Here is a 24,216-nt window from a genome sequence, read left to right on the forward strand (position 1 = left end):
CCAGCATCTCGAGTTCTCTGATTTGCTCATTTTAGCCACTGTGACTGGTGTGAGGTGGTATCTCAGTGTGGTTTTGATTTGTATTTCCCTGATGAGGAGGGATGCTGAGCATTGTTTCATGTGTCTGTTGGCCATCTGGATGTCCTCTTTGGAGAAGTGTCTGTTCATATCTTTTGCCCATTTTTTCACTGGGTTGTTTGTTTTTTGGGCGTGTAGTTTGGTGAGTTCTTTATAATAGTTTTGAACAATTATAAGGTGCAAAATGACTCCAGTTATAGTCTTAGGGACCAGTTTGTCCAATGTGTTGTTATTATAAGGAAAATATTGATCTGGACTCAGGAGACTCAACCTAGTCTTGGTTAACTTCTGCCTTTATGACAATGGTAACCTTGTTTTCCCTTTTCCCCTTTATTTCATCTGCAAAATGAGATAATGCTTCTCAACAGACCCACTTGGGGATCCCCGCCCAGAATCTATTACATCCAAGAAAGCAATGTTTGGCATACACATTACACATTTAGGCTGAGATCTCTACATAAAGTTTTTTTTAATCAACTTTATTGAGGTATATTTACATACGATAATATTAACCCATATAAAGTGTACTTTTTGAGGTTAGAAAAGCACACATTCATGTAACCACTGCTACAATAAACATAAAGAACATTTTTATCATTCAGTATTTCCCTTAGAACCCCTGTATTCAGCCCTTTCCCTACCCCCAGACTTCATTGAATTATATTCATGCACTCTCTGTTTCTGCTTTCTACATATCCCTTACTCTTCTCCCTTGAATATTTAAATTTGGTTATCAAATTATATGTTCTCTTCCGTGATTCACAACTCAAAAGTGCTTTGATTTAATCATATTTGTGTAATGAATTTGATCATTGCATGCATGACCAGTTTCTTTCTACTTCAGAGCCAATAGCCTCAGCCATAATCCAGATCAGTAATCTTAAGCCATACCTAAGGTTAGGCATACTATCAGTCACACACACACACACACACACACACACACACACACACACATTTAGGTTGAGAGAGAGAGTGAGAGAGAGAACCCCAGCCAGGCTCCATGCTATCAGCACAGAGCCCAAAAAAGGACTCAATCTCGAGAACTGTGAGATCATGACCTGAGCTGAAATCAAGAGGGACACTTAACTGACTGAGCCACCCAGACACCCCTTTACTTTTCAAAATGGTGCATAGATGAGGTTTGCCATAAAAGATCAAAGTTTCAGGAAGAATGACAGAAATTACTATTCTGTGTTTAGATTTATATTAATTTAAGACTGTTTTAGTATATTTAGATAAGAGATTGCATGTGTTTATACAAAACATGAATATAATAGAAAATATAAATATATTTTATTTATAAAATAATTATTTTCTATTCTGCTTGCTATTGCTTTAGGGTTGTTATGGTATAAATATAATTGCAGACAATAAATCAAAAGACTGCATTTGCTTTGTCTTATGTTATTTTTTTCAATGTCCATGTTTTACTTTTATAATTTTCAAAAAATTGAGATATTGCATATTTATCTAACATTTTGCATAGATTTTCACACATAATTAAGATATTGCTATTGAGATATTATTGAATATTATTATTAATATATTATTAAATTGAGATATTATTATTCATTAATGGTATTGAAATGAATATTGAAGAATTTTTTAAATGATTTAATGTATTTATCATTAGATAAATTATCAATTAAGTCATATCTAATTGATCTAATTATCAATTAGATCATAACTGCAGATGTAAAATGTATTATGGCAAGATCCAAAAGATAACAAAAAATAGTTTGCTTTACTTTTTTTGTGTTGAATATTCCTGAAATTAACTATGCAACAGATTAAGCCTGGAAGTTCCTTAACTTGAAATTATTACTGAACACATGTTTTCCTTAATATAAAAGAATACATTACCAAAAAATGGTGTTTAATCTGTTATCTGAAAACCCTGTATTAATTGAATAAGAAAGTTACATTTTTGAATGGCATTATATGATTAGACCATTTTAAAGCTTTAAAATTATGTTTTAATAATAAGAACAACTTTCAAAAAACACTACCTTGAAAAAGGTTTTCTTTTTATAAAAATTTTCTTAATGTGTATATATTTTTGAGAAACAGAGCACAAGTGGGCGAGGGGCAGAGAGAGAGGGAGACACAGAATCTGAAGCAGGCTCCAGGCTGTCAGCACAGAGCCCAATATGGGGCTCAAAACAATAAACCACCAGATCATGACCTGAGCCTAAGTTTGGCTTAAGTGACTGAGCCACCCAGACACCCTGAAAAAGGTGCTTTCTAATGTAAAATATTGTTGAATTAGGAGCAGTTATATAATTTTATTTATATTTATCACAGTGGAATTCATATTATGGAAACAAATAATGTTCTTACTACTAGCATTCTTCCATTTATTTAAATTGTGTGCACCATGATATTCGTAATAGCAATATCAACTGATCATGGAAGAAGTAGCATATGTTCCTTATCTAAACGTTTATTGAGAATCTTAGTGTTTACCATTCTGTTGTAGTGCCTGGGGGAAAAATTTTACCAGACATTTTTTTCCACGTTTCTTGTTGGAGTAAAAGATGGGAAAAAAACCATGATGTCCTTTCCCAGCAAGGTTGTCAAAAACTTGCTAAAAAAAAAAAAAAAAAAAAAAAAGTCTAATCAAGCATCTTAACACCTTATGGGGCAAACTACTGTACTTTCACAGAATCTTCAAAACAGAGTATACTCAAAAACCAAGGGAAGCTAACAGATCAGAATGAGATGAAAATGTGTAAACTTCTAGAAGTTTATAAAGTTCTACCTTTTAGACCGCTAAAGAACAGCCACAGTGCACTATTCCAGCAAGGACTGCTTACAAGAACTAATCTATTTGTGTTTACAAAGTCCTAAGTTGGAAAAGGCTGCAAAGCAAAAGAAAAAAAATAGAAGAAAGAAGAGAAAAGAAAAGAAAAGAAAAGAAAAGAAAGAAAAGAAAAGAGAGAAAAAAGAAGAAAAGAAAAGAAAAGAAAAGAAAAGAAAAGAAAAGAAAAGAAAAGAAAAGAAAAAAGATAAGCTTCCATTTGAAACATCAAAAAAAAGAGGCCAATACTTCTGAGAATTGTTGGTTGTTTACAAACTCAACATTCTAATGTTTTCATCAAAAGCTTATTCTGGGAAGTAAATGAAGTAATCTTTTTGGAAAGTAATAGGATTTTATTCTCATGAGATTCCCCCACAGCGAGGTGGCCACTTCCTTAAATCAACCAGTCAGGTATGATGATACCTCAAGTCCCAACTGCTTGAAGCAAATAAATAATAAATGAAGATGGTATTTGAATCTGAAAAAAGTCATCTGCAAGATCAAGAACCTCGTTTTTGTGAACTCTGTAAGCTGTATCATGCAGAAACAAGAGTTAAAGGTTGGGAGCTTGACCACACACTTCACTTTAGCTTGTAAACTGAAAGTGGCTACTAACTCAGCACCAAGCGCATCACTGAAGTGGATTTTTGTGGGTTGTTTTTTTTTTTTTTTTTTGGTCTGTTTCTTTTTTTTTTTTCCTTCTTTTTCTTTTTTAATGGTGTGAGTTCTGCTTTCATTCCAGGATAGCTGAGAGTCAGAAATACTGGGAAGAAAAGTTAGCATTCTTAGCGAGCACAAACCTGCTGCTAAGATGGTATTTTGTATTGATTTTTCCTGAAGCCTGTAATCTTGAAAGCTTGTAACATAGGATGAGGTAAATATCATTTTATTTGCTCAAATAGGTTTAGATTAGATTGAGATGAAAAAGTAAGGACAGGCCAAATTAGGACTGAAAGCAGCAATTACAGATTATTGTTTCCAGCAGTAACTAGAATGGGTTATTTCACTGATAAAAAGCCTTATTGAAAGAAAGAATTGGTGATTTTCTTTATTTTCCAAAATAAAAAAAATAACTAAAAGAAAAACATCAAATTAAAATTATGTTTAAGTATAAAAGTAATCAGTCTTCATTCATATCAAAGCAGAACTCTGATGTGTAAGTTACCTTACTAATATAAGCCCAAATGTGAGCTCTTACAGTGCGTATGTAGACGAGCAAACCACTAAAAAGGAGTTTTGATTATGCAAGCATACTTTATGTGGTATTCTTATTTAGCTTATAAAAATCTCTGAAGCCTAAAGTATAAAATCATAAAACAAGCTCTAAAATTAATTCTCTCAATCACATGATTTCAGAAAAAAAAATGTGTACAAAACCATTCAAATGATACTGACAATAGAGCATGGAATTTAAAAGGCTTAACCATGTCTTATCTCAGAGTCTGTTTTATTTCTTCATCTTCGGAGCACTTCAAACATATAAGCTGTTATTCCATCTTTAGATCAGTAACTTTGAATTGTTCTACCTGTCATTCTGCAGCGACCAGCACAGCTAGCTGTCATACAATGATTGTTTGCACGTCCATTCTTTCACATTAAATGGCAATCATTTGGTCCTTTTGATTTGTTTCTTTTATTTAGGCCTGAAGTTTTTACACTAGAATCTCATTAAAGCTGAACTGGTGTACTCCTGTCAAAAAACTAATGGAAAAAAGTTTAAAAGTGAAATGTGTCCCCTATATTGTCACTACTAGGGAAGTTGCATCTATCAAGATTTCCCAAGTTTAGCACTTTGATTTATGTTTTATTGTGTCTGCTGTCTTTTACTTTCTCTCTTCCTTTTCATCTAGAAAATGAAGAAGACCCAACGAAACCAGGTTCATTTATGTAAAAAAAAAAAAAAAAAGAAAAAAGACACAAAAATTTAGAAATATCCATCTTACCTACATACAGTTCTCTACCATTGAAATTATATATCTGTATGTATGTGTGTGAGTGTGTATGTATGTGTTTATCTGGAAAATAACAGTCATTCTGACGTCTAAACAGATTCTGAGTTAGGAAGCCAGTTTACATTTATAATCTGGGTTCAAACACAAAGGCATCCAAATAGGTAACTTATGAACCATTAAGCATTATAAAAATGTTTATAGAAGTCCTACTTTCTCTTTCACAATCAAGAAAATCTTCTTCTAGGAAAAATAACTTATGATCAAGATGAGGGCATCAATTTATGACTAAAACTGGGAATCAGAAGGATAGTTCTTAAACTGCATAGGATTTATTTATGCATAAGTATGTACCATTGCATTCAGGAAAAAAAATATCATCTAGGTCATATTCATATAATCTAGGCACCACGGACAATGACAAATATATTCATTCAACATGAATCTCCTTTCATCATGTGCTGCTGTTCTGAAAGATAAGTGAAATAGATTGTGTGGAGGCTGATCCCTTTCTGAATTCCAGAAAATAAGATAAGTGTCTTCAGAATGCTGGCAAATTAATCCCAGTGAAATTATGAACCACTGACTACAGATCCAGGCGGAAAGGATAGAAATGGCAAGGGTGATTGTAATTTTAAAAGTACCTTTTCTATTCATGCTGTATTTATTAGTTGATACTGCAGCCTGTTTTACTCTTAAATTCTTCATCCAGAGATGAGATATCCAATATATCTCAATTGGATTCGTAAGGTAAATGTAGAATATTTATGATTGCTAATGTTGCTATCTTTTTTTTTCTCAACATATATGGATAGGATTTGAGATTTAGAACCACGGCTCAATTTTATTATCAATCTCAAATACCCTTATGTTTTAGTCATACATTTGTAAGTAATTTGAATGTATACAGGTGAAGATAAACTTGAAAATATATTTTAGAATTTCAATATATTTTAGAAAATATATTTTTCCCTTACTTGTCCTAAATATTTTAGATTACCCAATGCAGGTTAGTATTTTGCAGTGATTTACATAAAGAAATCTCTACAGTACATAAACTAAATCACATACTAAGAATTCTAATGCTCGCAAGGAACAAATTTAAAATATAATCTTAAGTCAAAATATAATAAATAAAATTAAGAGGTTTAAATTCAAGAAAATGCACTATGTGGCTTAAAGTAGACCTACAATTATATATAATCTATTATACACGCAAATGTATTGTGTTTGAGAATAAATAAGTTTAAAAAAGAAAATACTAAAAGCCATATGTATGACAGAGCTACTGTGACAAAGAAAAATTATTTGTCTATATGTACCTTTATCCACAGTTTTAAATTTCACAGGTAGATGTGAACAACAGTCACTATTTTTCTCAGATTAGAAGCAAATATTTGGAATATGATCACATGCATAACTTCACTTCATTATGTTGTAGGTGATTTCTTGTAAAGGTCTCTATCAGATGTATAAAATTCCTAATGGCAAAAACCAATTTCTTCCATTTTCAACCAGTGACTCGTTCCCACCAGTTAGTTGTTTCACCTTCTACTAGAGAGACAGCCTAAATGAATGATAAGCGGTCTCAAGATTACACTGGAGAACTTCCATCTCCGTGCCCCTGTCCAGGATCTTTCCACTAGGTTATGCTGCTGCTCCTCTGGAGAGGAAAGCCAGCCCCACCTGGGTGGCCTGGGAGATGCTTGTATTCTCAGAGCTCGCACCAAAGAAAACAATGCTGCTTGTTTTTCTTCTTCTCAAAGCATTCTTGCTTGAAAAACCAACATTGCTACCACAACACCATTTGGATGAAATTTTGCAGAAATTAAGCATGCTGTGCCATGCACTTTGAAAAACCGGAGAAAATAAATTTTTATTTGAATTAAGAAAATGCAGACAAATTGCTTTTCTGTAGTTGGAGGCCTGCTTGATTTTGAACATCTCTGCAGGTGCCTGAGCTTGTTGCTGTATATTAAACAATAAGAAATACAGTAACAAAATCAGCAGGCAAATAATATAAACAGAACTGGTGAATGCTGTGCCAATTTATCAGCAATTCTCCCAATATGCCATGGTGATTATTTGAAATATACCTGTTGTTTTTCCCAGTTTGCTTATTCCAATCTAGCGTATGTGACTGACAAGTTGGAGATATTGGCTCTGGTTGTAGAAGCCAAGCAAAAACACAAAATAAGAGATTCTATGGCATGGAATGTAAAATTACACTCTAGAGATAATATTGAAAACATAAAATGGAAAAAAAATCTTTTCTAATGTTATAATGAGACTTGGTGTTTAGATTCAGGGTTTTGGATTTTTTTTTTAAACAAGCTATGCTTGAAATGCACTTTTATATTATTTTTTTTTCTGATAAAGCTATTTGAAGTTTCTTTATAACCCCTTCTACTTTGGGAAATTAAAGTGCATTTGTTGAATCTCATGTTCGATGTTGGTATAAAGCGCAGTCCTCATCACAGTGAAGCCATCAAAGAGTTAATCAATTGAAAAAGGTTGGATAAAACTGACTGACCAGGTTTTGTCTGAATTTAATGATTATTCCTAGCGATGTGAACAAATAGGAAAAAAAAAAGTACAGTTGAATTTGATGTTACATAAACAGATCCAGTGCCAATAGAAAGCTTATAATAGGTTTATGATAGATTTTAACTTATTCTCTGAGAGCAAATTATCCTGATATTTTGCATTTTTAAATGCAGAGAGTGAATAAACGTTTCTGAAGTATATGCTTCCTGTACACTAGCTTCTAATTAACCCTTTCAAAATGGAAAACAAATACACTACATTGACAACTACAATTTTCATCGAGCCAATGGCTGGGAATTGATACAGCCTTTTGTAGACCTTTCCCTACACTTTGAACTCCTCCCTGAAACCCCACCTTTCTGTTCAACCTCCTGACATTAGCCCCAGAATATTTAGGAATGAAAACAACTGATTATTCAGTTTGCTCAGTTCAAAACTGTTTTAAAACTAGTGACTGATTTAGCTCTTGCCATGTTCAAAGCTTACATAGGGCAATATGCAACTGGGACTCAATTCTACATGTGTTCCTAGATAGTTGAGGAAAGTAGGTCTGTTCACTGCTAACTTCAATACCATCTTCTATTCTGAAACTCACATATATAATCAAATACTGAATTTTTACATGAGGGAGCATTATTTTTGTCTTCAATGAGATTTCAGGGAGTAAGTGAAGACATGAGTTGCTTCATTCAGAAGATAAGATATAAGCTTATACTTGTTTGATGGGTAGATTTTGAAGATGAACAACTGAGGATAAAAGACACTTTTTATTAGTAACATTCTGTGGAGATAGTGTGATGAAGAAATATTGTAGTAAGGGGAAAATTTCCAGCAAGAACATATCATAACTCTTATGATTTTATTTTTTTAAATTATTTTATAGTTTATTTTTGAGACAGAGAGAGACAGAACATGAGCGGGGGAGGGGCAGAGAGAGAGGAAGAACAGAATCTGAAACAGGTTCCAGGCTCTGAGCTGCCAGCACAGAAGCCAATGCAGGGCTGGAATCGAGAGATCATGACCTGAGCTGAAGTCGGACGCTTAACCAACTGAACCACCCAGGTGCCCCGATAACTCCTATGATTTTATTTTTTTTAATGTTTTTTTTAATATGTTTTTATTTCTGAGAGAGAGAGATAGAAACAGCGTGAGCAGGGGAGGGTCAGAGAGAGAGGGACACACAGAATCTGAAGCAGGCTCCAGGCTCTGAGCTGTCAGCACAGAACCTGATACGGGGCTTGAACCCACAAACTGTGTGACCATGACCTGAGCTGAAGTCTGATGCTTAACCGACTGAGCCACCCAGGTGCCCCAACTCCTATGATTTTAAAGTTGATCAAAATTAGGTACAGAGTCAACTTTTGCCATCCTATTCTGATTTATAATTGAGAAAAGTAAATTTTCCACTCTCTTGCTTCTCCATATTTTTGTGTTAACTTGGTAAATCCAAAAATGAGCTAATACTACCATATTAACAGTGATCCCTGTTAGGTTTTACATGCCAATTATGTACCTTTTTCTTTTTTTTAAATCAGTGCTTCCAAGAAACACAAAATCAATGATGATTAGGATCACTGAAAACTCATCTTTTAAAAATCTCAGGCCCTCAGGGTGCCTGAGTAGCTTAGTTGGTTAAGCATTGTCCAACTTCAGCTCAAGTCATGATCTCACAGCTCGTGAGTTCAAGGCCTGCATCAGGTGCTATGCTGACAGTTCAGAGCCTGGAGACTGCTTTGAATTCTGTTTCCTTCTCTCTCTATCCCTCCCCTGCTCATACTCTGTCTGTCTCTTCTTCAAAAATAAATAAACATTAATTTTTTTTTTTTTAAATCTCAGACCATTAACTTTGCAGGATCTTCTTTTCTTAATCTATTAACTCCTATATTTCTTTCAAGGACTACTTCAGATCTTTATTACTCTTCTCAAGAAAACACAGTTAATATTTGTCTCCATCATTTTATACTTTTTTTCTACTACATCAAAAAAGAATCATTATCAGTCTTGAAGAATGAGGGCTCTGTCCCTCTGCCTACTCAAACCCAAGTCTTCTACAAGTGTTTCTTTCTACACTCCAAACCCTGGCCTCCAATCTCCTGTCTAAATATTTCCTCTCATCTGCTTTTCAGTCAAAACACCTACTCCCTCGTTCCTATAAACCAACAAAGGAATGAAGGAATAAAGAAATGTTAAGATTCCATTTATATGTTGCCTTCTGTGGAAAACCATTTTTGTGCACAACTTGCAATGTTCTCTGTGCATCTGCAGTGTCGATATTATTCTTCCCTGAAGTGCCAGCTTATGTGTTTGTCTCCTCTGCTAGACTGTGGGTGCCTTAAGGTCAGCTATGGCACCTGAACAACCGTTGAATTGCCAGTCCTTGGGAGAGTGTTAGGTAAATATTTGAGAAGGAAATCAATGAACACTAGGTTATGATTTTCCTGTTCCTTTATACTCCCTTGCATTTTCCAAATTTTCAGGTATAAACCTGTGTATTTTGAACACAAGACAAACTGAAGTAAAAACATAAACAGAATAAAATGAAGATTATTTTGGAGGGGCCCAAGATGGCAGAGTAGGAAGATCCTGAACTCACCTCCTCCCACACACATGGCAAATCTATGGCCACATGTGGGTCATTTCCTTCTGAGAGAGATCTGAAAGCTTTATTAACTGCTACTTCACAACAAAGGATAAAAGGACCACATCCAGCTGTGAGGAGAGGCTGAGACAATCTCACCAAAACCCCCCACTTCTGAAGTGGCAACACAAAATAGGGAAGAATCTCATCAGTACAATGCATCTCCCACAGGACCAAGGGGTTGGTTCCTCACATTAGACACCCTTTAAGATCCGCACTTAAGCGACAAGCTCCCCCAAAATTCTGGCTTAGAAAACTAAAGGGGCCTATATGTGAGAAAGGCCAAAAATGCTGTAGCAAACAGATCCTTCTTTTAAATGGCTTCATAAAGTCTCACTCACTCTAGGAGCTAAAGCAAAAGTACCCATTTGACAAACTCCTGGACAGTATGTAGAAATTCATTTGTTGCTCTGAGGGCATACGGTGGAGTGCCAGGAGAAGTTAGGGTTCTCTGCAGAGATGGGGGCTCTGGAGGTCACCATTTGTGCACTCTCTGCCAACCCCGCCAGTGCTGGCAGAGACAGTCAGGCATGGTGCACTCTTCTGCATCACTGGGGTGAGCAGGGACAAGTGGTCACAGCACTATCCCACTGCTCTGCAGAGCAGAGCTCATGCTTCTGATTGTAGGAAGTTGCAATGGTTTCCCACTTTCTGGCTGGGGCAGGCAAGTGTGAATGGTCATGGCATTTTGTCCCTTCCCTGCTAAAGCCAGTGAGGGCAGGGGTCATGACACTCTCCTCCACACTGGCTGGAGCTGGCAAGCATGAGTGGTCATTGCATTCTCCTGTCCCCATCCTGGGGCCAGCACATGCACACAAAGTGCTATCCCACCGTATTGCTGAAGTCTGCAGCCCTGCACAATATAGGTGGTTTCTCACTGTGGTTCTGAAGCCTCTGGTGTTCCCTGCCACCTATGCCCTTCAGCTGCTTTACTGAAGCCAGAAGAACCACACAAACCACAAAGCAGCCACCCCTTATTCAACTGACCCTGATGATCAAGAGGACTGCCTTTCCTGACCTCCAAGTGACTATACAATGGGGAAGATAGTTTTTAGCAGGCCCAAACCCTCAGAACACTGAACACACAGTAACCTGAAACACACCCCCAATCTTCTTGTGAAAAAGCCATAATTACTGACCCTGGGGCTTCATCCTGCAGGACAGACTTCAGATTTCCAACAACATCTAGAGGCTCTGGTGGTGCCTCTAGGAATATAAGCAGGGAGACACTATCTTTGTCCAACCCTTTAGGCTCACTACAACTTGATGAAATCTCCAAGAAAGGAACTTATAAATTTATATAGGACCCCCATTTTTGCAACTCTTAGCCAATGGACCCCTCCAGGTCTCCTGATTTATGGGCCAGCAGATTTTATGACTGTCACTCCAGAAGACTACATATATTTACATACTTTAAGAGCTACTGCCTGAAGGTCTGGCTTCCAATCAGCCTGAAACTAGGTACAAAATGAGTTTCTTCCCCTTGGATCACTGACAGGTCTTAGTACTTCTTCATGAGTGGGGTCATATCTATAACAAATCAGGCTGTTTAAACAATCACAAAGGTTTAAGAAACAACCAAGAACTAGGGCAAGGGTGAATGAAAAGTTTTATTACCTACACAAGTCCATAGCTTCAAGAGTGGGAAAGGTAGCTGTTTTGCCTAAAATTAGAAACAATCACAGAGGGGCAAGCAAAATGAGGAACCGGAGAAATATGTTTCAAATGAAAGAATAAGACAAAACTTCAGAAAAAGACCTTTTAGAAAATAATCTACCTGATCAAGAATTCAAAGCAATAGTCATAAAGATACTCACTAAACTTGGGAGAAGAATGGAAAAAAACAATAAGAACTTCAGCAAAGATGTTGAAAATATAAGAAAATACCAAACAGATGACACAGAGCTGTAGAATGCAATAGTTGAACTGAAAAATACTTTAGTGAGGTTCAATAGCAGACTGGATGACACAAAAGGACAGATCAGTGAACTGGAAGACAAAGCATCGGAATTACCTAGATGGAGCAGAAAAAAAGATTAATGAGGATAACATGAGAGACCTATGAGAAAACATCTGGTAGAACAACATTCACATTCTGGGATCTCAGAGAGAGAAGAGAAAGAAATGAAGGCATAAAATGTATTTGAAAACAATAATGGCTCAGAAATGTCCAAATTGGAAGAAGGAAAGGGCCAGGTCAAGGAAGTCCAGAGAGTTCCAAATAGAATGAATCCGCGAAGATCCAAAGCAAGACACATTATAATCAAAATGTCAAAAGTCAAAGATAAAGAGAAAATCTTAAAAGTCGCAAGAGAAAGGCAACTTGTTATGTATGGGGAAACCCATAAGGCTGTCAGCAGAGTTTTCAGCAGAAACCTTACAGGCCAGAGGGAGTATCAAATATTCAAAGTGCTGAAAATGAAAACAAAGCAAAATATAAAAATTAAAAAAAAAAACACCTTCCAAGCAAGAATGTTTTACCTACCTATCTTTCAGAATTGAAGGAGAGAAAAAGAGTTCCAGATAAGCAAATATGAAAGAAGTTTGCCACCACTCAACTAGCCTTATAAGAAATGTTAGAGGGACTTCTTTAAGCTGAAAAGACTGATTAACTGATTAATCCATAAGAAAACATTCAAAAGTGAGAATCTTTTTAGATAAGGTAAATATGTAGAAAAGAAAGTAGATAAATTAGTTATAAAGCCAGTATGATGGTTAAAAGATGCCAGAAGCAAAATTAACTAAAAAAACAATAATTTGTTAAGGGTTATACATTAAAAAAAGAGGAAATGTAACAACAAAAACATAAAATGTGAGGGTAGATGTAAAAATGAGAATTTTGAAATGTGTTCAAAATTAAGTTGCTATCAATTTAAAAGAGACTGTTATAGGATGTTATATTTAAGCTTCATGGTAACCACAAAGCAAAACCTTATAGCAAACTCACAAAAGAAAATGAGGAAAAAGTATCTAAATATAACACTAAAGAAAGTCATAAAACTACAAGGAAAGAGAGAAAGAGAAGAAGAAAGAATAGAGAAAAAATAAAAAGAGCCAGAAAACAATATACAAAATGACAATAAGTATATACTTATCAATAATTACTTTAAATGTAAATGGACTATATTCTCCAAGCAAAGACAGAGAGTGCTAAATGGATAAAAACAAACAAATAGACAAAAAAAAAAAAAACAAGACACACCTACATGTTGCCTAGGAGAGACTTCAGATCTAAGAACACATAGAGATTGAAAATGAAGGGATGGAAAAAGATATTCCATGCAAATAGAAATGAAAAAAAAAAAACAGTTGTATGCATATCCATATCAGACAAAATAGACTTTAAAGACTAATAAAATACAAAGAAGAATATTGTATAATGATAAAGGGGTCAATCCAACAAAAATATATAATTTTGTAAATGCACCCAACATAGACGCTCCAAAGTATATAAGGCAAATACTAACAGGCTTTAACAGAGAAATTAACATCAATACAATAACAGTAGGGGAATCTAACACCCCACTTACACCAATAAACAGATTATTGAGATGAAAAATCAATAGGGAAACATTGACCTTAACCAACACATTAGAACAGACAGATTAAATATACACAGAATATCCCATTCAAAAGCAATAGAATACACATTGTTCTCAAGTGTATATGGAACATTCTCCAGGATAGATCACATGTTGGGGCACAAAACAAGTATCAGTAAATTCAAGAAGACTGAAATCATATCAAGCATCTGTTCCAACCACAGGAATTAATTACAAGAAGAAAAGTGGTGGGGAGGGAAGCCCACAAATACATGGAAATTAAACAACATGCTACTGAGCAACCACAGGGTCATTGAAAAACAATCAAAGGTGAAATAACAAAAAATACATAGAGATAAAAACTGCATCATTTAACTTATATGTGGAATCAAAACTAAAACTAAACCTAAACAAACAAATAAACAAAATCTCAGATCCATAAATACAGAGAACAGATTGGTAGTTGTTCAGAGAGTTGGGGTCTTGAGGGGCTGAAATGGGTGAAGGGGATCAAGATGTACAAACTCCCAGTTATAAAATAAATATGTCACAGGGATGTAATGTACAGCATGGAGAATATAGTCAATAATATTGTGTTAACTTTGTATTGTAATGGTGCTAACTAGACTTATAGCGGTGATCATTTCAGGGCATACAAAGGTTGAATCACTGTGTTGTACATCTTAAACCAATATAATATTATATGTCCATTATATTTCAATAAGAAAGAAGAAAGATTATTTGCTATTTAAGATGATAAATCAAATGAATCTGTAGCTAAAGCTGCTAGCAGCCAAATCCATTCCTTAAATTCTGCTCTTCTAGAAGGAATGAGGTACTGATGCTTCTAAATCAAAAGGGAAAAATGATAGGAATGTCATTTTTCTCCTATAATATGAAATAGGTCATAAGTTTGTTTTAGGAACAATTGCATCAAGATATAACAAATAGATTTTTTAGGTCTATATTCTATATCTCATCAGCTCATACTTAAATTGGTATCTCTTGTTATATTAGTTTTGTAGTTTTAGGTATTCTAATGGTTTGCCAAAAAGTCAGTATTAATATTTGATAATATCTTATTTATAAAACAACAAAAGTATCTTTAGAATGTTTATTTATAAATGTAACCAATTAATTTTAGAAGGCAGATCTTGGATAACAAAATAACAGCATCAAGTGGAAGCACTCTAATTCTAGTAATAGCCACCTCATAGGGTTCCACAGTTCTGGAGAGTGGCTAAGGAGAAAAATTAAATCCATAGGCCAGATATAAAGAAAGAAGTACAAATAATAAAAGAGATGATGTTTGAGGAACTATTTATTTATTTAGAGAGAGCGAGAGGTAGAGGGGCAGAGAGAGAGGAGAGACAGAGAATCCCAAGCAGGCTCCTCATTGTCAACACAGAGTCTGACGCTGGGCTGGAACTCATCAACTCAGCCAAAATCAGGAGATCAACACTTAACTGACAGAGCCATCCAGGCGCCCCAAGGACCAAGTTAAAGGAAACCTTAAAGCAGAGGTGCATTTGGCCACCCAATACTCAAACATTGCTTTGGATTTATTCTAATAACTTTTAAAGTTAGAGAGAATCCCAGAATGATTTGTGATTAGTGGAGTACCTAGATTGAAATTTCAAAATAGGTTTAGAGCAAGTATCATCCACATAAAACACTAATGTATATTACTGGTTTTGTGAGCACTCTTCATGTTACAGTAACTGCGGGACATTTTCAGAAAGTCCAGGAAGCTGTTTGAGGGATACTGTAAAGACCAGAGGGAAAGCAGAGAACCTCATTAATCGAATTCCATTCAATATTGATTTAGCATCATCTGTATCTTTCATTATTAAGATTACCTTAAACAGAGAACTGCAAATAGGTAACACAGATTTGTAAAAAAAAATAAAAATAAAAGAGAGAGAGAGAGAGAGAGAGAGAGAGAGAGAGACCAGACTTTATAGGTTCGATGACAATAGCTACTTGAAATCAGATTGGTTCTTTTGCTTCATAATACTCACTGAGCATCTAGATAGGGTTCTTAAACTTACCTTCACAGTGCCTTGGATTTTCATCCTCTAAAAACTGAGAACATACTAAACCTTTATGTAATAACCTGATTAAAAGCTGCCCTTATGCTTTTTGCTTGAGGCAGAAGGGGTTTGAATAATCCTGTTTACAATGCAAGGCAATTTCTTTTTTTTTTTTTTCCCCTAAAGCCCTAGTAAAAATCATGATTTAACTTCTTTTTTTTTCCTGTGACACTGTAAAACACAATGGCCCTTGTAAAAAGCCTTAGAGATGCCTCTAGAAATATTAGCTCATCTATATGCCCTAGACCATCTAATTAAATAGAAATTGTATGTCTTCAGTATAAAACTCCCTTTGATTAAAGTTAGTCTGGGATTTGGGCTGAGAAGATAATGAATTTCAGTTACCCTAGCTACAAAAGTTGCAGTGAAATGGACCTTTAAAAAAATCCCTTAAAACTTAGATACAAATAGTTTAATGAAGAGAACCTGCATTTTTCAAAATATTGCTGAATTCAGCTTCAAACCCTCAGTCTATTAATGAAGTGATGTCTCCCTAAAACAATGAAGCTTTTTGTAGCCTTGCAGATGTGTTTCTGAAAAAGATTTCTATTTAATGCTACATCCCATTGCCCTTTCTTCCTCCCAGTAACTGTCACTGACTGTCAGCGCCTGTGTGGTGGTGTTGCCTATTCTGTCAGATCAATTTTTAGACATAGGGCAGAGCCACAGTAAAATTCAGTAATGTAGAAAACCCACTAATGTTGAAGGCGCTGTGTGTGTTATATTCTCCAATGAAGCAAAGCTAGCAAATGTTTTAATAATGATAAATTCAAATGTACAAATAGGCAGAACAAACATCATCAACAAACTCTCGTGAAAGATTGGACCACACAAAGGAGTAAACAAGGTCTCTTTGGAAAGCCTCATTAGAAGTGTATTGGAGAAAGTACAAAGCTTCAAAAAGCTAACAGGTTAGGCTCCACTTGGGTCTTTTCGGATTGACATAGCCAAGGTTTCCAGTTCTTCAGATTTTGAGAAGATTCTGCAAAGTTCTTGCCTAATAACAAAAGTTAAATGAATAAAGTATGTTTATTCAGTAATTTTCATTGGATTTAGTCTTTTTTCTACTTACTTACTTTTTAACCTCAGATAAACTTAGCCTCAACTTGAATATTAATGTGTATAAAATCAGGAGTTTGATATAATAGTTTTTTCATATATGTATATTTTATATATAGGTAAGATATAGACAATATATAATAAGTATATATATATGCATATATATGCATAGAGGTAACATTTTAAGATAGAAAAAAGCTAAAACAATCTCATGTGCTATTAGCTTTACTAATATCACAGTTTCTGAAGATGGGGACCGATTAACCATATTTCTATAAAGGGAGAATGTAGTCTTCTGTGGCAAGGTAGAGAGAACAGCACTGAAATGTTTGGAAGTATTCTGTCCCATATAGAAGCCTCCCTAGTGAAGCCCCTCTAGCATGCATAAGATTATTTGCATTAGAACATCAAGTCAGAAATACCTGAGTTACATGAGACCTGGTTCACAAGAGAGGAGCTAGAGATTCAAGAAAAGTCAAGGACTCCTGTCCCTGTCTGGCCCCGAGGCTGGCAGAGAAGGGTCCGAGGACCCAGCTCCCCTGCTGGCATTAGAGCGCCCTTTATATTCTAGTGCTTCTTTTAGTGTTGACAGTGATCAAGCATTGAAACAGAATGTAAAAATTGGCATTTTTTACACCAATAAATATCCAAAGTGTAAAATACAGTTTTAAAATATTATGGTTAAAACAAGGAAATAAATTCAAGAAGTATTTTACCAAGTAAACTCTGTGGTGATAACCCAAGATGATGGCAAATGTACAAGTGCTTTCACTATAGGATCAACCCCGCAGGATTCAACACAACAACAATGTAGCAGCTATACAACTCTCACCAATTTAAGAGTGTACAGGTGTCACTTCGGGCAGAACAAGAGCAAAACCAGGAAGGTGACGATGGGGCTTGTGTACCAGGAAAACAGTACAGGATGCAGTCTAAGAGGTAGGGAAGAGTCTTGAGTTAGGACTGAGGGTGTTCATTACTGTAAGCCTGACTAGTTTTAACTGGAGTTACTGGAGCCAGAGATGTGGAATGGCATTGAAAAATTAAAGAATGAGAAAACAAATAGTGAAAAGGAAGCAGGATTAAAGAGAACAAATACTGGGCAGAGTTACCTAATATCATTGCTTGAGGACTGGTTTGAGGCTACTTCTCAGGAGCCTGGCATGCTAATAAGGGTGTTCCCTGCCACTCACATCATGGTTCCTTGGTTTAGAGACTGTTTCTTTTTATTTTTCTTTTTTTTTAATGGTTTATTTATTTTTGAGAGAGAGATAGAGACAGCGTGAGCAGGGGAGGGTCAGAGGGAGAAGGAGTCACAGAATCCGAAGACAGGCTCCAGGCTCTGAGCTAGCTGTCAGCACAGAGCCCGAAGTGGGGCTCGAACCCACGAAGCGCGAGACCATGACCCGAGCCGAAGTTGGACGCTTAAGCGACTGAGCCACCAAGGCGCTCCTAGAGACTGTTTCTTTTATTCTGCAGCTTTATTATTTTATTAATTAGTCCTTAGAATTCTTCCTCAACCTACCTACACTTGGAACTCTGTAACTAAAATATCAGTTAAACTAACAAACAAACTACAAACTACCCTGCGGTTTACAGTTTTTAAGGACAATTTTTTTCCCACAGCAATGGATATGTGTTATAAAAGTCACAATGACCATGTTTTTGCCTTTTTATTTAGTCTTGAAATGTCAATGAATATTTGCTGATTTGCTCTGGAGTTAGCTTTCTTGCTAACATAGCTAATAATACTCATGAAGGTAAAAACAAAGTCTTGAATTTATAAAATGTTATATGTAGCTTGCAAAAAAACATTGTCTTAACTTTTTCATAACATTAGCACTACTCTGCATTCATTCATGCACTCAACAACATATATTGAACACACTTTCTATGCAGCAAACAGTCTCCTATGAGGTCAGGATACAGCAGTGAACAAAAAAAAGATGAAGTTCTTGCCTTCCTGAAGTTTATGACATTGTAGTAGGGGACACAGCCATTATAAATCATCCCACTGATTGGGCATCTGGGTGGCTCTGTCAGTTAAGTGTCCGACTTTGGCTCAGATCATGATCTCGCAGTTCATGGGTTTGAGCCCCGTGTCAGGCTCTGTGCTGACAACTCAGAACCTGGAGCCTGCTTCAGATTCTGTGTCTCCCTCTCTCTCTCTGCCCCTCCCCTGCTTGTGCTCTGTCTCTCTCTGTCTCAAAAATAAATAAACATTAAAAAAATCATCCCACTGATAATCATGAATTAATATTTGTATTAATATAGTGATGAGTACATTATAGGAATGCATTAGTGTTATAAAAGAATAAAATATGGGGACTTATGTGGGCTACAGTGGATGAAAATAACTGGATATGGTCTGAGGAGCCCTATTCTAATGTGGAACCAAAAGAATGAGAGGGAGTCACCTAGAGAGAAAGAGAGAGAGAAGAGGGTGTGGGGAATTAGGGGAATAGGGTAGGAAGATCATTCCAATTAGAAGTAAAAGCACATTCAAAAGTAGTTCAGTGGGTGAGAGCATAGGGAGCATAGAGAGCATAGAAATTTGGAAAACTAAATGAAGATAGGCCTGCACAAAGACAGAGGAAGAGGAGGACAGGCATGGGTAGCAAGGGAGGAAGCAGGGAGGCGTAGAAGAGAATTTTATGCAGATTAATAAACCAAGTAAAGATGGATTTGAAAAAATCCCCACTCATTATTTATTTCCAATAACTACCATTAACATCCCTTCATTGGGTTTGGGGGTCCATCCTCTGCACTCAGTTCATGTTACTCAGATAGCACTGACTGTCCTGCTAGCTTGAGGATGGAATGGGGGCTTAGCCTACCTGATTCATCAGTGTCTCCCATTCCCTAGTCTTAATGATTGATTGAAAGTAGGAATGTGGCCTTCTGAAAGCCAAGATATTAGAGACTGCTAAACCCACTGCATTCAAGGCAGATGGTCTTTCCCCTTGGACTTGAATTTGAGACACACATACATGATTTGGCAAATGGAGGTGTGCCTCTGTGTGCATGAGTACACACTGAAATCTGCACAGCAGTTTACAGAACTTCCAGTGCTGTACTTTTCAGTACCATATCCTTTGAAATCACTAATGAAATTCAATTACATACAAAAGAAAGCAGAAGTAAGGAAAGAGGGAAGAAGAGTATCTGAGACATCACAGAGAGACAAATGAAAAGAGGAATCATTGAAAAAGGGAAGAAGATGTTCATTCACTATGCTACTCATTACATTCTAACGTACTGTCTGGTATGTTGTCTGTAAGTAAGCCTTACATCTTCAATATGATCATAGGCTTCTTGATGTGGGGATTATGTCATATGTCCCTCATACAACAGCAAGGAGCATGGCCCTAGACAAGCAGTAAGGGATCAATAGTTAATTAGACTTATTTTAAGTGTGAATGTGGTGGCACGTTGCAAGGTGGCATACAAACTCAAGTTGCCAATAAGAGATAACGATGTATTGAAGATATGCAAAACAGATCAAGACCACAATAGAGAGCCAGATTTCTTTGTTTCTCTCTGTCTCTGTCTCTTCCTGTTTCTCTTTGACTCTGTCCCTCTCTTTATGTAATTATATATTACATTTCTTTAAGATCTATCCATCTCGAAAGAGAGTAGTTACTAGGTATCTCATATATATATATATATATACATACATATGTGACACATATATATATATATGTGACATATAATTAGAGGCTGATAAAGAAACATTGTCACTTAGTGAATTTCAGTTTTGAAAAAAGGCCAAATGATTTCTCTTGAGTGCACTAAAAATAAAAAAAATTTAAAGATGAAAAGAGAGGAAAAAGAATGTTCTTAGTTTAACTGGAGAGAGAAAGAATAAAGCATGTCTTTTTAATCTCTGAAGAATAGAAGCCTTGCTGAATCCCTCTGCTCTTCCCATTTGCATCCAAGGAAGCAGACAAATTGAGAAACAGTCAACATTTGTGACTTGGATGTGAATGGTACTGTTTCATAGTGACCATTAAAGAAATATATGATCTTAGGATATTCCAAAATTGGTTCTTGTTATTCATACTATAAATTTCCAGAGATCCAAGCAAATTCCACTTGAAGATAAAAGATATTCAAAGTCTATCAGATACTTATTCTCTATTAACTTTGTGAAAAAAGCCTGGTTATTCACATATTAGTAAGAATAGTTTTAAGTCAAAGAGAAAACTAATATTAATTATTTTATATACAGAGTGAGAATTAATTTCACTTTACTGTTATACCTGTAGATAAGCCAACACATTTTCTAAGAATTGCTACTTTAAACATTTTTCAGATTTTTAAATGATTTAAGCAGGGCATTAGCTTTCAACACAGAAGTAGTTTTAAATTGTATCCTTTCTTCCTATTCCCTTGACATTCAGTCACATTTTTCACATGAAGCTTTCTTATAATTGAACTTCTCCACTTGTACAAATAATACATCATTGATGAAATGCAATTGTTTCCACAATAAGTGATTCTAGAACTTCTTAAGTAGTAAATAAAAGCTTATTTCTCCCACCAATATTCATAGATTGTTCATGAGACAGCAACTCCTTTGAAAAGACTGTGAGGACTTGAGAATAAATCCCCTGATGAGCAGAAAGATGCATATGACTGGATCCAAACTCTTCATGTGGTCTCACTTAATGTTTTCTCTAAGAAAGAGGAAATTATTAGAATTTTAATTAAGTGGCTTCTTTCTATCAGCTTTAAGGCTGAAAACAAATTCATCGTCACTGGCATATCTGGAACTCTCCATGTAGCAAAAAAAAAAATGGTTTTACAATAATTTACTAGCTAGAAGTAATTGCTCCTATTTTGTTCTTCTGTTTGAAATCTACCCTATCCTTCAGAATTCTTTCACTGACTCTCATGCACTACACACAGATACTTCTCGACCTACTAAATGTGACATTATCTCCAGGTGATTGTGTGGTTCGTTTAAAGATATCCTTATGAAGAATACTTTAAATTATTTTACAAGGAAAGACAGCTTTGAAGATATCTCAAAGTAGGAATTACTTGGGATGCCTGGGTGGCTCAGTCGGGTAAGCATCCAACTCTTGATTTTGGTGAGCTCATGAGCTCATGGTTCTTGGGATTGAGTACTGCATAGGGCTGTGTGCACAGAGCCTGCTTGAGAATCTCAGTCTCCTCTCTCTGCTTCTCCCCTGTGCTCTCTCTCTCTCTCAAAAATAAATAGGTAAACATTTAAAAAGTAGGAATTAATAACACAAGAAAACCTTTCTTTGAGATTAATATCAGTCATTTGGATAAAATTACATTAATATTTATACTTAGCAACTAATCAAATTATAGCACAACTCTCTACTCCATAGACAATATCATCTGCAGTTCAATACTTGAACTTGAGTTGGTAGCAATTTGCCAGCTTAGGAAGTTTCCTTCATTCTCATTTCAGGCTGCTGTCCATGTCTGAAATTAAAACCACTAGTATCGACTTCGCTGAGCACCTGCTATGTTTCAAGCTGTACCAGGTATACTCTCTATATTAAATTACTTGTTTTGTTTATGTTTTTATATTGGTTTACTTTACAATAGTTTTAGGTTGAAGAAAAATTGAACAGATAGTACAGCTTCTATACCTGAAATAAAATTTTCCTTATTATTAAAGTCTTATTAAATATGGTGAGCCCAAAATTGATACGTTATTATTAACTAAAGCCCAAGCTTGATTTAGTTTCCTTAGTTTTAATCTATTGTCTTCTTTTCCCCTCGTGATCCTCTCCAGCATACAATGTTACCTTTGGCCGTCATGTCTCCATAGGCTCCTCTTGAATGTGACATTTCTCCAAATTTCCTTCTATTTTGATGGCCTTTAGAGTTTTGAGGAGTACTGTTCAGATATAATGTAGGATGGCTCTGTATTGGGACTTGATGTTTTGCTTATAATTAGATTGGAGTTAGAGGTTTTTAAGAAGAACATCACGGAGGTCAAATGCTATTTTCATCACATCCTATCATGGGTACATATGATCAACATGATTCATGTATGTTGATATTGACCATGATCACCTGCTGAAGTAGTGTCCATCAGGTCTCTCCACTATAAAGTTACTTTCCACCCCTTTCCATATTGTAGGAAGGAAATCACTATGCTCAGCCCACACTTGAAGAGTGAGAAGTTATGTTTTCCCAAAGTTAGGGTAGGATATCTACATAATTTATTTGGAATTCCTCTGCACAGGAGATTAGTGTCTTTGCTCTTCTTAATTCATCCATTTATTTGTATCAACAAGGACTCACAGGTATTTATCTTACACTTTGGGATAGTATAATATAATTTTGCTTGTTTTGTTGCTTTGATTGTTCCAGGAATTACATAAGAGCACTGTTCTGTGGTAAAATTGTTTCCCATGGGGGTAGGGTCTATATGTGAATACTGGAATGGAATAATTAAGTAAATAGATGGCAGGACAGAGAGATAGGTTTCTCATTTTTGGAGTGGGAATTTGCAAGTAAGCACGAGGAGGAGGCTAGAATGACCTATGTGGTTATGGATTAGAGTTGCAGATATCGTAAGAAGGCATGGTTAACTTGCTATAGATAAAGATGGTTACATACAGAAATATTTATTGGTACTTACATATACATGGGCTAGTAGAGTCACATATATTTCTTTGCTCTGTCAGCTGAGGGAGCCTAAGAGAAATTACTCCCCTGTAATAACAAGCATACTGAGTGCCCAGATCTAGGGTTTTGTTTTGTTTTGTTTTTAAGGTTTATTTTTGAGAGAGACAGAGAGCAAGCAGGTTAGGGCAGAGAGAAGGGAGACACAGAATCCGAAGCAGGCTCCAGGCTCTGAGCTGACGGCACAGAACCTGATGTGGGGCTCAATTCACGAACCGTGCGATCTTGACCTGAACAGAAGTCAGACACTTAACCGACTGAGCCATGCAAGTGCCCTCCAGATCTAGGTTTTTAATACTGTTGTCCATTAAAACAAACCATGGTTTCTTGAGGAAATGGCAGATTTTAAAACTGTGACAGGAGTTATACAGAAAGAGGCTTGTAGTGCCAGAAATTAAGGAAAGCCCACACACACAGGTACACACAATGAAGAGGGTATGTCTCAACTTGAGAAAAGCCAGCTCTCTTAAGAGTCAGGCTTGTGGAAAGGCCCATTTTACCAACAACCACAAGAGTGGAGGTGAAGGCCCATTCATATCTTGAGATAATTGCAGCCCGACCTGACAAGTATCTTGAGCCAGACGCACCAGGTAAGACTATGCCCAGGTTCCTGACTCACAGAAACTGTGAGGTAATAAATATTTGTTGTTTTGGACTAATTTTTGAGTTGATTTGTAACTTAGTAATGTATAACTAATAGTGTTTTTTCTCCTCTGATATTCCCTGGAATGTTAAAATCCTTTCAGTTTACAGATTTAGGCTCTTAGTTCCCAGTTAGAAATATTTATTGCAATTATATCTTTATTATTGTTTTCTATAAAATTAAATTTTTCCC

General features: G+C 35.8%; 1 long non-coding RNA gene across 2 annotated transcripts in view; it reads right to left on the reverse strand.

Annotated features, from left to right (window-relative positions):
* Positions 1-17,544: 17,544 nt before the first annotated feature.
* Positions 17,545-24,216, reverse strand: part of LOC120248263 — a 31,071-nt gene continuing 24,399 nt past the window's right edge. The window contains exon 4 of one of the 2 annotated variants that reach the window (XR_005532536.1): positions 17,545-17,638. This is a non-coding gene — a long non-coding RNA (uncharacterized LOC120248263). Of the gene's footprint in view, positions 17,639-21,256; positions 21,386-24,216 lie in introns of those variants that run through there. The other variant, XR_005532537.1, reaches the window with a different exon arrangement.

Source organism: Hyaena hyaena, unplaced genomic scaffold (assembly GCF_003009895.1).
Source record: "Hyaena hyaena isolate Hyena2069 unplaced genomic scaffold, ASM300989v1 scaffold_574, whole genome shotgun sequence".
Lineage (NCBI taxonomy): Eukaryota > Metazoa > Chordata > Mammalia > Carnivora > Hyaenidae > Hyaena > Hyaena hyaena.